Below are 14,448 nucleotides of genomic sequence, written 5' to 3'. Positions count from 1 at the left end.
CTGACGCTAGTGCCCTATTGGTCTGCTGTCTCCCCCCCCATGTTTCAAAACAAACCTTAGCTGACTATGAGTGTGCCTTGCAACTTCTCAATGTGGGTCCCCTAGGCTTCAGCCTAGTCAGCCTTATGAGTAATAGGGCCCTGATCCAGAACATCGGTTGCATCATTGGCCATCTAAGCCTAAGGCTACTCAGATTGGCCACCTCATCAGCGCTTCCAGTGCCAGTAAATCTGCGTCAGAAGACATGCCTCCATTTTGAATCTTGGATTATCATTTGTTCCCACAATCAAATATGATCCTTTTAAGTGGCAAGTCGAGGACTACAAATTGGGACGTAAACTAAGAATCAAGGAACATTTCATTAGAATTTCAAATTCACAGGTAAAACAGAGTGAAGAGATTCCAGAGAAATTAAAACAACTACAATCTCACTCCAAATTTGATCCGCCATCCACGAATCATTCTATAAAGACGTTCTCGAGGCTACTTAAAGATTCTGATAACATCAAAGTTCAACACTACCAGTCCATTATAATTTAATCCTTGAAGAACGGAAGACATTGGAGGAGTTAAGATAGTATACCTCGATTGTAATACGTCCATCAGATAAGGGCGGGTCTATTACGATCCAGAACTTATCTGAAGCAAGAAATTTAGTCACAACTATCAGGTACTGCGATGTACCTGAAACTTAGTGGTGACCCTACCAAGTCCTTCAAAAAAGAAATTGACTCTTTTCTACAAAAGGCATCTGACTCGGGACTCATTTCTTCAGCAATAAAGCAAGCATTAACTTCACAACATCCACAGATTCCGTTGCTATATTCTGTACCTAAAGTACACAACTCATTAGTCAAACCCCTTGGCAGACCTATCATTTCTGCCAGGGGATCATTACTACATCCTATTTCAGTGAACTTAAACAGTTTTCTGCAACCTATAGTACAAAGCCAGCACTCGTTTCTAAAGGACACAACAACATTGTTGAACATTCTACAGTCCTTGACGAATTTACCTCCAGATCTTATCCTGTGTACGGCAGACGCCAAGAACTTGAACACTAGTATCCCTCATCTGGAGGGTATTCGTGCGGTCAGACACTTACTTACTAATCATCCAGCATATATGGGACCTGATTTGAATCTGTTTATACAACTTCTTGAGTTCACTTTGACCAAGAATTATTTTTTTGATGGGTCTTTTTTTCTGCAGATAGTGGGATGTGCCATGGGCTCTGCCGTGGCACCTTCCCTGGCAAGTTGCTACATGTTCAAGGTGGAAAGACAGATATTTTTTTCAGACCCTGATTTTTCTAAACATCTGTTTCTGTACAAATGGTACATTGATGACCTGATCATTGTATGGTCAGGTCCCCTTGAGGCATTACAAAATATCTTTGATACACATAATGAATCGTCACATCCTATTAAATTCACGTACATCACGAGTAAAGAAAGTATCAATTACCTAGATGTGGTTATTACTAAGAGTCAGAACAAGTAAGTAACCGTATGCAATCGGGAAGCCGGCGGACATAACCCCGACAGCCGGCTTCCCGACTGCTTAATCCCGGCGAGGGTTAAATGACAGGCGTCTAACTCTAGACGCCTGTCATTTTACAGACGCCGGGAGACCGGCGCCCAGCATCCCGATCGAAGTGATGCCGGGCGCAGACAACCGCGGGGGGGCGGAGGGTTAGGTTAGGGGCTCCCGGGGGGGATTTAGGGTTAGGAACCCCCCTGGGGGACTTAGGTTTAGGCGGCGGGGAACGGGGGTTAGGTTTAGGCACTTAGAGGGGGGATTAGGGTTAGGCACTGGGGGGAAGGTTAAGGTTAGGCACCCCTAAGGGAGGGTTAGGGTTAGGGGGTAGAATAGGTTAGTGAATACTTACGATCGGGATTTTCATCCTTGCCGGGCATACACACTTAACGACCATCATCTGCATGCTGTAGTGGGTCCCGGCGGCCGGGGGGGCTGGTAGGGGGCGTGACCTATTTGCGGCAGGCATGGCCTCGCCCCCTTCAGAAAAATTTAAAATAAAACCATTGCGACGCTGGGGAGGGGGGCGCTGTGTGCCCCTCAGCCCGGCGCACAGCCAATGGGGGGCGTGATCAGCATGATTGCTCCCCCTTTGGCATAGGAGACTGTTCGGGCTGCTGGTTTAGCAGCCTCAGAATGTCTCCCAGTGCAGCCCAGCACACATCAGCGTTTGCTGGGCTGCTGTGGATGGGGAGCTGTGCCGGACCCGGGTTAGTACCCTCTCGCGGCTCCTCCCCCTCTCTCTGCACCCCTGTGTATGGGCGATCAGCTGATCGCCCGTACACACTTAACGATGGACAGATATGTCTGCAGACATATCTGTTCATTGGCTGTGCAGCACAGCCAATGCGATATGTCTGTGAACGACGTTGTTCACAGACATATAGGGCCAAATGTAATAGGGAGAGAGTTTAGAAAAGTGAGAGTTTCTGACACTTTTTAAACTTTGCCAATAGAGTCCAGAAACAAACTAACAGAGCGAACGTGCATGTTTTTTTAGACTTAAAAAACTCTCAAGATTTAAAATCTCATTCAGATGTTTTCCCATTTTGAAGATAAAACTCAACCAATGTGAGAGTTTACTGCTAAACTCTCACATTTTCTAAACTCTCACCCTATTACATTTGGCCCATAATCTGTACACACTGGCCGATGAGGGCACGATATATTGGCCAATCAATTGATCGGCCAGTGTGTACCCAGCATTACTTGCAGATATCTATCCACAGGTAAATCTTTTACGATCGGGTCCCTTTTTACTTGCCCCACGAAAATCGTAGTCTAGGTAATTAGCTGCCCTTGCAGCAAAATTACATAGGCAAAACTGAACACATGTTCAAAGAACCAATGGCACTACACAGAAGTTCCATTTGTAGTGCTTTAAATAGGGGAACGAGTGAACAGCCAGTAGCCCGGCATTTTGCTCATGCCAAGCATAGCCTGGCGACCCTGCGGTACCAAATTATAGATCATGTCCCGCCCATGGCTTGGGGGCAGTTGTGTTGGGGAAGGATAGATCTAAACTACTACTTCAATTGGAGTCGCAATGGATTTTTTGTTTAAACACCTTATCTCCGTTAGGTCTTAATGAACATCTTGGCTTACAATGTTATCTGTAATGATGTTTACTGTAGTTAACATTTCATGCTAGTTTTTACAGAGCAGCATTGCTTTAAACTCATTATAATGATGATATAAGTATCTGATGTTTGTTGTGCTCTGTTGCCACAGTTCTTATATCATTAGTAATACATTGGTTCCTTATGTCTCTATTGGTAATGCATAGGGTTTTTTTTTTATAGTTGGTTCATTATATTTTTCTGTTTCCAGATTCCCAGTAGGATCACCTAGGATTTAAGTGTTTATATTGATGTAACCATGGTGATGGGTTTCACACACGGATACACTGACGTCGCCATCCGCTTTCGGCGGTTGCCAGGCGTCCTCAGGAGATGTAGTTATAAAGGTATGTAATTTTGCATTTCACTGTACCCTGATGAAAGAACGATATTAAAGTTCTGAAACGTTGATAAACTAATGGGGCTCAACATCCGATCTTTTGCCTGCCGCCACGAGTGCCACTCGCATTGCACTATATATATATATATATATATATATATATACACATAGATTATATATATACACAGTACATATAAAGAGTGATATGTGCTGCAAAGAAACTAAACTATAAGTGAAATTAATATTGTCATATAAATTGGAGTTTACCAGAGGCACTTTATTTTCTATACTTGTCCTCTGATCTCTTGAATCTTAAACTAGTATTTCGATGAAATGTTATAAAGGATCTTGCCGTAATAAGTAGGGATGTGCGGGCTCGGATTAGTTCGGATTTTTCCCACCAAAAATCGTGTCTCAGAAAGAGGCAAAACGTCATCTTTCATGGACTTTTGTCCAGGAATGATGACGTTTTACCTCTTTCTGAGTCCAGTTTTTTGGCGGGAAAAATCTGAATTTGATGGGAAAATCCGAACTAATCCGAGCCTGCACATCTCTAGTAATAAAAGGACAATATCGAAGTGCCCTCATTTAATAAAAATGTATATGATATAATGTTGTATAGAGTGCACAGCCAGCCATTCTTCATTTTGATCCATTGGTCACTCTTTTTCTATTTATTGAAGATGTGTTCATCATGGGCAGAGGCAAAACCTCTTGGGATTACAAGCCCTAAATACACTTTGTTAAATATCCTAATTAATTGAATACCAGTGCATTGGGACATGACCGTTCAGTAGGGCTTTGCATATTGGATACACCTGTGTGTTTGTTTCGCAGTCCTTGAAAAGCTTGCAGAATCTGCAGCACATGTTGTCAGGTGGCCACTGCTCAGCTCTAATGCCTGCACTGTCTATACACTTTATTCTGAAGAGTTTCTCTAGGTAAAACCTGTTTGCTGAAGAATGCAAGTACTTTATTTGCCCTCAGAGAATTGTAGGTAGCAGGCACAAACATTTGCACGCCAACATGCAGATCATAATTAATTGAGAAAGATTCTGTAGAACATTTGAAAACATGGACATTCTAGCAGCAGGAGAGTATTGCGGGGTCAGGTACTAATAGCCCAGAAAAGTTTTACTTTCTATCATAGCAAAATATTTTTGAGGCTATTGTTCATTAAAAATAAATTGTCAGAGCAGGCGATACTGAAGAGCAGCACTAAACAGTGAAACACCGCATAGCTGGTCAGTCGGGGTCCCTACTGCTCATGCATGCTCCGTATTGCCGCGGCCCAAACAGACACTGCATTTGGAACTCTGCTCTGAGGTGTTTCAGGTGCAGATTTATTAAAAATAAAAATCAATAAAAAACTGAAGCGAATACTTAAAAAAAAAAAAAACAATATTAATACAACTTTCATGAGAAAAAAATGTTTATTTTAATTATAAAGCATTATTTCTTTTAACTGCATCTAAAATCGCTATCCTGACAATAGCATAGGAGGACAGCCGGCAGTACAGGTACTGATGCTGTCCTTCATAAATATGTGATAAATAGCCTTCCCATCCTTTAGCTGTCGCTCCTGCAACAGACTTTAAGGGGCGAATTTACTAAAGGTCAGTTTGGCGTCGTCTTCAAAACTGACTAAAATCTGTGTATTTAATATCTGACATTTTTCAGCGTCATGTGAAAACTGACATCGATGTCAGTAGTTTTTCCCTTGTACAGTTTTGACCATTCAGTTTAAAAACGACGATAAATAGAAGTTGAAAACCGATCGCAATACAACAGGAAACCATCCTAAGGGGTATTCCCCGCATCTCTGGTTGCAGTGGATGTGGGGTTATTATTATTAGTAATAAAATATATAATATTGTTTATTACAGGCGGATTACAAGTCCCAGGCAGCCTGACGGCACTTGTGGAACAACAAATGCCAACATGCCCAGACATTAAGGGCCCACTGACACCCGTAGCTCACCTGTAAAGAAAATATTAAGATAATCACAAGATTTGGACACCGACAGTTGTAATATTTTATTATAGAAAACCCCCCACACATCCCAAATAAACCAATTACATACTTACCAAATTCTTGGTTGGGCTCCTATTTGGTTAATGTAGGCATCCAATGGTCTTGGTAAAATAAAAATACAAGCAGAACCTCACAAATAGGCTGGCAGTACAGACACCCCGAAATGACTGCTCACTCCAGGACATTGCCATTGAAGGGCTGATTGGCTGAGAGTGGACACTACCATAGCAACCATTCCCCGCTTTCAGACAATCAACGCTTCAATTGTTAATTTCAATGGCAGTGACCGCTGGTAGATCCTCGGGAGAAAAGACCCCATTTTATTTTTGGGATCCTCACTTTCTGAGGAATTCCAGCACTTCCTGGCTGACCAGTTTGGGGCTGGTAAATGTTAAGGCAGGGGGACTCCATGCTGTGTGTCTCCCTGCTATGGCATTACTCCCCTGGCTGGTTCATCCCGGTGCTGGTTATTGGAAAATAATGGGAACCTCACGCCAGTTTCTCCCCGATTTCCCAATACCTGCCTAGGCTGCAAAGTCCAGGCTGGTTATCGATTTTGGGGGGGCACCCCACAAATTTTCTTTCAATTTTAAATTTTTTACATTTTAATGTAACAAAGCCTGCACAGATCATAGTGATCTGTGCAGTGCATTTCACAAACTCGACTGCCCCAGGCTGTTCTATCGTTTGGGCCAATCAGGTTTTGTTCGGTTTTCACTTTAGTAAGTGGTCAGTTTGCAAAACAGACAGTAACTCACCCAAAAACACAAAATTGGCCTTTAGTAAATATACCCCCTTATCTCTTTCATAAAAAAGCATCTCAGCACTTTTTGCTAAGAAGTTGCAAGAAAATAAAAATATTAATTAAAGAGACGGTATACTAATTTAACAAAAATATAAGTGTTGTACTCTTATAGCTAGAGACATTTGAACATTTCTGAGCAATTTGAAATTTTATCATATGTCAAGTTATACCCCTTTCAGACAGAAATCCAAATTACCGGGTTAAACATTTCAACCCGGTAATTTGGTGATTTACATGGGACCTTTTTCTGTCTGAAAGGGACATCCTGGGTCTGAATTCCCGGGACTTCGACCCAGGAATTTAGTCCCGGGTTGACTCTTTCAGACAGAAGAAATACACGTGATAATCAGCAAATTACCGGGTAAATTGCTCTTCTGTCTGAAGGGGGGGCACAGACAGAGAATGGCGAAACAACCCGGTACGCAAACGTCGGGAAAAATCCGGGATTTTTGCCATTTTCTGTCTGAAAGTGGTATTAGTAGGCTTTTTAAAAAACAAAGCAAAAAAACACATTTTTAATATTTAATTCATAAAATATTATTTTAATAGTTTAAAATTGATCTGCTAACGCGACTGTTCTAAGTTCGCCATTTGAGGTTCTCTAATTGCAATAAACAGACAAAATATATCAGATTTAACTAACATTTTCTGACATTTTTATTTTTATTAAATGGTGGTAAAGTTTAGAAATTCCAGCAAATTTTGGAACTGTTCATCAAATCAGTTTGAGAATTAGACTGCAGCCAGTTAGAACATTTATTTATTATTAAATAAAATTAGATCTAATGTAAGAGATATACTGTATGCAAGTAGGAAGTTCCACCAAATGTAAAGTTCTAATGGGAAACATATTTCCAATTAAATAGACTATAAATAATATGAGAGGGGCAGAGCGTTGGGGCTTCTCATCACATAACAGTTGGGCAGTCTTGTTTTTTACCATAATGAAGGAACTCCCCAGTCTGTGGTTGTATGACTGCAGGACCACACTTCCTTCTGTTTCTATGATCTGACCTAGACTATGTAATCTGTGAATGTGCAATAAGGGCCTGATTCAGTACAGAACGCAATTGCGTCGCAGCTTCAAATCCATATGGAATGCAGCTGCTAAAATGTGCAAATGCTTTTCAAAGCTCAGCCGGCATAAAGACGCCCAACTGCTGCTTTCTCATATCCATCCAATCTCGCTCTTCTGCATAAACATCGGTGCCTTCAACGCACATCGGCCACTCATGCAGCATTTACAGCAGGTCTGACCAGCCGCAGACACTGCAAGTCTCCTTGCACGCAGAGGGCTCTCAAGCTGCGTATGCAATTGCAGCAGCTACGTTATGCAAACCCAGAAAACGGCGTTCAACCGGACAGGCACACCTGCATTTCACCGACCACTCCCGTCACCACCCCCCAAACGCTGAAATCCTGTCACTCATTATGCGATGCGTTTCTCTGTGCATCCGTAATTGCAGTACGATCGCTGCGCATGTGCAGTGAGGCTTATACGCGTGCCCGAAGGCAAACAATCGCTTCAGTGCGCGTCCGTAGTTGCACTTGCGAACGGTACTGTATCAGGCCCTAAGATACCTGTTTTTTGCGCAACTATCAATATTTGCGATAAGTCTACTGGAGTACTATCACCTTGTTGGTATGTAGCCCTCACTCCCATTGATCCTGTCTTAGTTATATATAATACACCTGTCAACTTAAACACAATAGACATTACTCATATGTAAAGTCTGCTGCTGCTGAACCGTCCTGCAGTGTCAGCTCTTACAGATTAAATTGTCTGTTACACCACAGGGGAAAATGCTCCGATTGAGCAATACATTAGAACACAAGATTGAAACCTGAAAATCCACTAGTCCACATTTGTAACACCTGATTAACTAATAAACTGAGCCAGTTAGTCATTTATAGGTGCTTCAGCAATGCAACAGTTAAAAGTGCACCCAGTGTCTATACCTAGTGGTGGCAGCCATTTTTCATTAAAATGCAGTCCAACAATTCACAATGAACCACTAACATCAGTGAATCTATATGCTGCACTCATATCTCAGTGAGCATTATTTCCTAGCAACCTTATAGGCTGCTTTCTTATGAATATTTGTACAGGTGATTAAGGGGCCTATGTATCAAGCCGTTGTTTTGGGGGTTTTTTATTTTTTTTTTACAGAAAATTATGCAGAGACTGCAGTTTCTGCATAATTTTATCTATTGTTCTATGTACTAATAGCACAATGCAGGAGATTTCATAGAAATCTCCGGAAAAGTGCTAATTAGCACTGCAGATCGCAGTCTCCATTATCATCAATGGGGACTACAATCTCAGCCCTATGTACTAAACTCCCCAAAAAAACTAAGCTTTTCGGAGTTTAGCACCGGTAGTTTACTAATCTTCAGATGGTTTATACTACTGTAAGCTTATGGAGGCTCCAGGGGCAGGAGAGAGATCTTTCTATCACTCTCTCGCAGCCTAAAGACGGCTCCAGAAGCTGACGATGTGTGCATGCGCAGTGTCAGCTTCCCCCAGAGAAGTCTTTCACGTTTGTGAAAGACTTCTGCTAAATGCCGAGGATATAACTTGCAGGGACAGCGGTTACCGTAACCGCTGTCCCTACGAGTTACCCTTTGTACATGGCGGGGACATTTTCATTACATATGGAAATATCCCCAGCGATATGGATACATAATAAAATCGGCGGTTCCATGATTATTAGTACATAGACCCCTTAGAGTAGGGATGGGCAATAAGCTGCCCCCAGCATACCTTGCCAGTTTTGCTATTTGGCCATGCTAAAACTGTTGCAAGGCATGCTGGGATTTGTCGTTCAACACCAGCTGGAGGGCATCTTATTGCCCACCCCTGCTTTAGAGCCTAGTTAAAGTATGTATCCAAAACAGAGTGGGGTGTAAAGCATCCAACATTTCATACATGGATGAGTCTCATTGATGAGTGTGGATTTTATATTATATAAATGACTAGCTGGAGTACACGGCATTGCCTGAGATTTTAAGAATGTTTGTTTGCACATCATCCTCCAACAAACCTGTCTTTAGGCAGGCCTCACGAAAAGTGTGACAAACTTCCCCATCAACAGTCCTAAGGTCTTCAAAGGAAGTAGGACCTGTAACGGTGTAAAGCAAACTTCGGAGATAGAAGCATTCAAAATGTGTCGGGTGTACAGTGTAAACACGGCCAAGAGCTTCTGTTGCTCTGATACCAGAATGACCATCTCCAGCGACTCCCTGTTTTCTGCGCATTAAAAAACTTTTCCAGAAGCATTCCACATGTAATATTTTGGCAGCTCACAGTACAACAGGGTCCTTGCAAAGTCATCATTTTGACACAGTTCGAAGAAAGAAGTCAATGTTGTTGCGTAATTTGGTATAGTCAGACAGCTGAGAATGCTGGGAAAGCCTGCTAAAGCTCTCTTCGATAATAAACATTAAGATCATGACAAAACATGACAACACAAAACGCTCGCTCCGAGGCCCTACCAATATGCCATGAGGCCCCACAATGAGCGTACAGCCAAAATGCTGTTTTTTAATTAATTAAAAATTAACAGTTATTAATTTAAATTTCACATATTTTTAGTTGCCTCGGGTGTGTTTTAATAGGCTAGTATGTAAAATTTCACGATCTTGACTTGTAAACTGTGGAGTTTTATAGAAAGACAGAAGGACAGAAATAGTATAAATAGTAGAGATAAGAAAGTTCTTAAATATCTCCACTGGAGGCAGCAGACAGCAGTACTGAGTGCAAGGCCCCACAATGAGCATCCAGCAAAAATTGGGGTTTTTAAATAATTAACAGTAATTTATTTCAATTTAAAACTTTTTTAGTTGCCTCCGCCGTGTTTTGATACGCTCATATGTAAAATGTTACGATCTTCGCTTGTAAACTGTGGATTTGTATAGAAAGATAGAAGTACAAATTTTCGCTTTGATATAGTAGAGAAGATAGAAAAGAAAAAATAGTAGATAAGCTAAATCCTTTTTGTAATTCCGTACCTGACCTGTAGAGGGTGAATGATATGCAAAAATTGTGTTTTTTAATTAATTAAAAATTAACAGTAATTAATTTCGATTCCAAATTTTTTTTGTTGCCTCCGTCGTGTTTTAATACGCTCGTATGTAAAATTTCACAATCGTGGCTTGTAAACTGTGGATTTGTATAGAAAGACAGAAGGACAAATTTTCGCTTTTATATAGTTGATATATAACGGAACACTTGTACTTTATAGTCAGCTACTGTTAATATAAAAGCTATACTGCAGTTTCTACATATTTTTTGTAAACAATAGCTTGATACATAACCACCTGAGTCCGTTCTTCTCATTTTTTCCAGTCTAGATGATAATGGTTGCGGATTTTATTTGAATCATAGCCTGAACTATTACTACGAGTGAACCGTTTTTTTTTGCACTATGTAAACAAAAAAAGAATTACTTTCTATATATCTGAAACAACCCTGCCAAAAAAAAGTGCCATTTTAATTCATATATGATTCTACAACAGCTGATGTGACCAGATAATGTACACCCTGCACGTTGCAGTTTGGACTTACTGTAGGTTCCAGCAAGACTTTTTACCCACTGTAAGTACAAAAAGATTATTATTATAGGCATATAGATATTTCTTCATATCTCATATGACATAGGTTTCTCAAAATCGGTCCTCAGGACCCCAAACAGTGCATGTTTTGCAGGTCTCCTCACAGAATCACATGTGTAATTAGCTCCACCTGTGGATCCTTTAATACCTGGGAACCAAGTTTGAGAAGCACTGCTCTATGAGTATCTGATGGAACATGTCAATAGGAAGAGATAAAGGGATGTATTTTGCCAGCCGTGGTTCAGAATATTCCACTCTTTTTACTTTAACTAACCTTGCAGCAACATGCTTTGTGGCACAGGCTGATCGTTCTAACTATGCTAAGAGCACAGAACGCAGTGTACACCAGTCACCTGCAGGCCTCAACACTGGCCATCAGGCTAGATTCTGCTTTGATGGCTCAACGCATGTGGGCACTCTAGGGCTTAAAGTACAATGTCACAACTGGGCATGATGCATACAGGTTTAATGCTGAGGTCTTCGGTGCCATCATAAAATTGTGGATTCCAAATAATGCCTTTTTTCCTGGGAGCGTGTTACAAAACCGCAAGTAATGATTAGAAGGTTATAAAACCAGAAACAAAAACATGCTTTTATATAAAAGATTGCTAATAGTTCATTTGTCTCTGTGCACAGGTAGGATAGGATAGAAGCTATAACAAACATGATCCACAAGGCAAATTTTGATTAATTTGTATGAACAATCGAAAAGAGAGAAAAAATTCACAAAAATATGAGATCTGTATGGCACTGCTTTTTGCCTTTGGCATGAAAGTCATACATATTTTTTTAATAACCCCTTAGTGACTGGGCTATTTTGTAGCTTAATAGACATGGTTAAACGACAAAAAAACAAAAACGTGTGTATCAGAGAAATATATATATTATTTTTGTTTTGCCATGACAGACCAGATGTTTCTTTTTAGTTATACCTTCATACAGTTTTAATGTAGGGTTAGAGAAGATAAAATAGTTGAAAACAGAAAACTATGTCATGTTAAATAGAACAGACCCTGGGGGGCCAGTTTATTTTAATCATTAAAGCAAAGGCTTGCCTAAATTAACTGGAGCTGACATGCCAGCTTTATCTGTATCTATCGATCGATCTAACTATTATATATATATATATATATATATATATATATATATATATATATATATATACACACACACACACACACACACACAGAAAGTCCGTCCCGTCCCGTCGCCTGCATAAATAACTTAACGATACTTATCCAACGGGATGCGGCACTCAGGGTACTTGAATTCAACAGTAATCTTTATTCAAACATACAGCAATGTTTCATTGCCTCTATAATACCGGCACTGTCTTCAGGCCTGAGGACATTGCCGGTATGAATAAAGATTACTGTTGGATTCAAGTACCCCGAGTGCCTTATTATATAAGTTCAATTATCCACTTGAATGCTTCCTTCAATTAAGGACCAATAGCAGTCCCAATTATAAATATCTTCATCAGGGCCTTGTATTCTGCACACCTGCAAATTATAAATTTGCACCCACCTACAGTCAGTGGGAAACTGCAATAACAATAAAATAATAGTAACATAAAAAAGAAATCTAAAGCTGGCTATACAGCAGACTAACTTTCCTCCAACCATTCAATGACCAACCGTCGAACTAAAATAGTGCTCCATACACCTTACCAGCCTTTTCATCAGGCTAGCCACCTGCTAACTTATTCATCAGACCAGCCAACTTCTGATGTCACAGAAGTAGGCGCACAGTGGCCCTGATTCAGAGATGTAAGTTTTTCCAATGTACGCTCCTCCTTCCTCCTTTGCATCTGAGATGGACAGATTTGTCCAGCAGCTTGTGTGCGGCTGTGTAAATCCATCCATCTTTGAATCAGGCCGAGTGTCTAGGAACACACTTCCTACACTTGGGTTATGCTTGTCCGCCCTCCCTCCCTACTAAGCACAAGTGGTCAGAAGTGTAACATGACCAAATCCTTAAAATCCAAATTTTGTGCAAATTAAAATAACATCCAACTGTACAAGGACCAAATGTGGGGAAAGTGAAGACACAGCAGATGTAAGTGTTTATAGTTCAGAGGTTACCAAACAGTCCTCAAGGCTCCCCAACAGCTTAGGTTATAGAGATATCCATGGTTGAGCACTGGTGGTTAAATCAAATTGACTGAGGTACTAATTAAGTCAGCTATCTCTAAAACCTGAACTGTTGGGGAGCCTCTAGTACAGTTAAAACTATGAAATAAATTGGTTGATATCCATCTCTGTTGCTGAAAGTAGATCTTTATTAATATCTTAGAAAAAAAGCCCCCTGACAAAGCTAGTACATGGCTCTTAATTCACATACAGTACATGTTTTCAATATCTCCTATACTTATAAGAAATGACTCTAATGCAATACATGTAACATGTGTATGGTTGTTTTCCATATTTGCAACGCCAGTTCTTGTTACTCCATTAACATTACACATGCACTCCATGACACATTTACTCCCTGATCACGACAATAAAACTTCATGAATATGACACATGCTCTGACACTCCATAACCATTACACAGGCACTCCATGGCCATTGCACAGGTACTCCTAGAAGTCTAAGCTGGCCTCACAAATGTATATCAAAATATGGGTCCCAGCCGGTGCACAAGACACAGGTAATCTGAACACACGTTGCCTGTACCTACAGGGTCTACACCAGGTGTAGGAAACCGATGGAACTGGCATCCTGAGACTTGTAGTTCCACAGCAGGCTGCAGCAAGAGAGCCTAGTCATACGTTCACAGATGCAACCCTGTCACAGTAATCATGTTTTACACTACATAGTACATACAGGGCCGCAGCTATAAACCAATGTGGTATAAGTGCGGGAGGGGGGTGCACCCGAGATCGAGAGCAATAAAGGAGTGATGAGGGGGTGTAACGGCACTGATGTGGCCTTGAGTGACTCCAGTGTCTGTCATATTTAATGATTGGCAGCCACTATCACTGGTTTTACCTATTGTCAATAATTTATTTGGTCCTAGATCGCCAACCTGTGGCATCTCTGCAAGGGCCTGAGACACCCAGTTTGGGAACTATGCACTGTTCCATTCTCCTGGCTCACTGTCTCTCCCCTCTGCGTCACCTCCTTGTCTGTGTGCTACTCCCCTTTAGACTGTAAGCTCATGTGCAGGGTCCTCTTCCCTCACTTATATCATCATCTCTGTTCCACTGCCTACAACATCACCAAACCATTGGGTTCAGCCTGTGCTGCTCAATGGGGTATTCTGACAGCAGAAATGTGTATAAACCTTGTCTAGATTCTGCAATATTTTGTACTGTATGTGTCTTTTTTTTAGTTTTGTTCATTTGGTTTCTGAATTTTGTAAGGCGCTGTCGACCCCTAGTGGCGCATATAAAGGATAATATATTCCCCCGCTACCCACTTGCTAAACTATGTCTATATGTGATCTCACGGTTGCCATGCAGTTACGCTCCCTCAGCTGCAAGTGGAGATGTG

The sequence above is a fragment of the Taudactylus pleione genome, unplaced genomic scaffold (assembly GCF_031769625.1).
Source record: "Taudactylus pleione unplaced genomic scaffold, aTauple2 ptg000064l, whole genome shotgun sequence".
Lineage (NCBI taxonomy): Eukaryota > Metazoa > Chordata > Amphibia > Anura > Myobatrachidae > Taudactylus > Taudactylus pleione.
Note: the sequence above shows the minus strand (reverse complement) of the source record.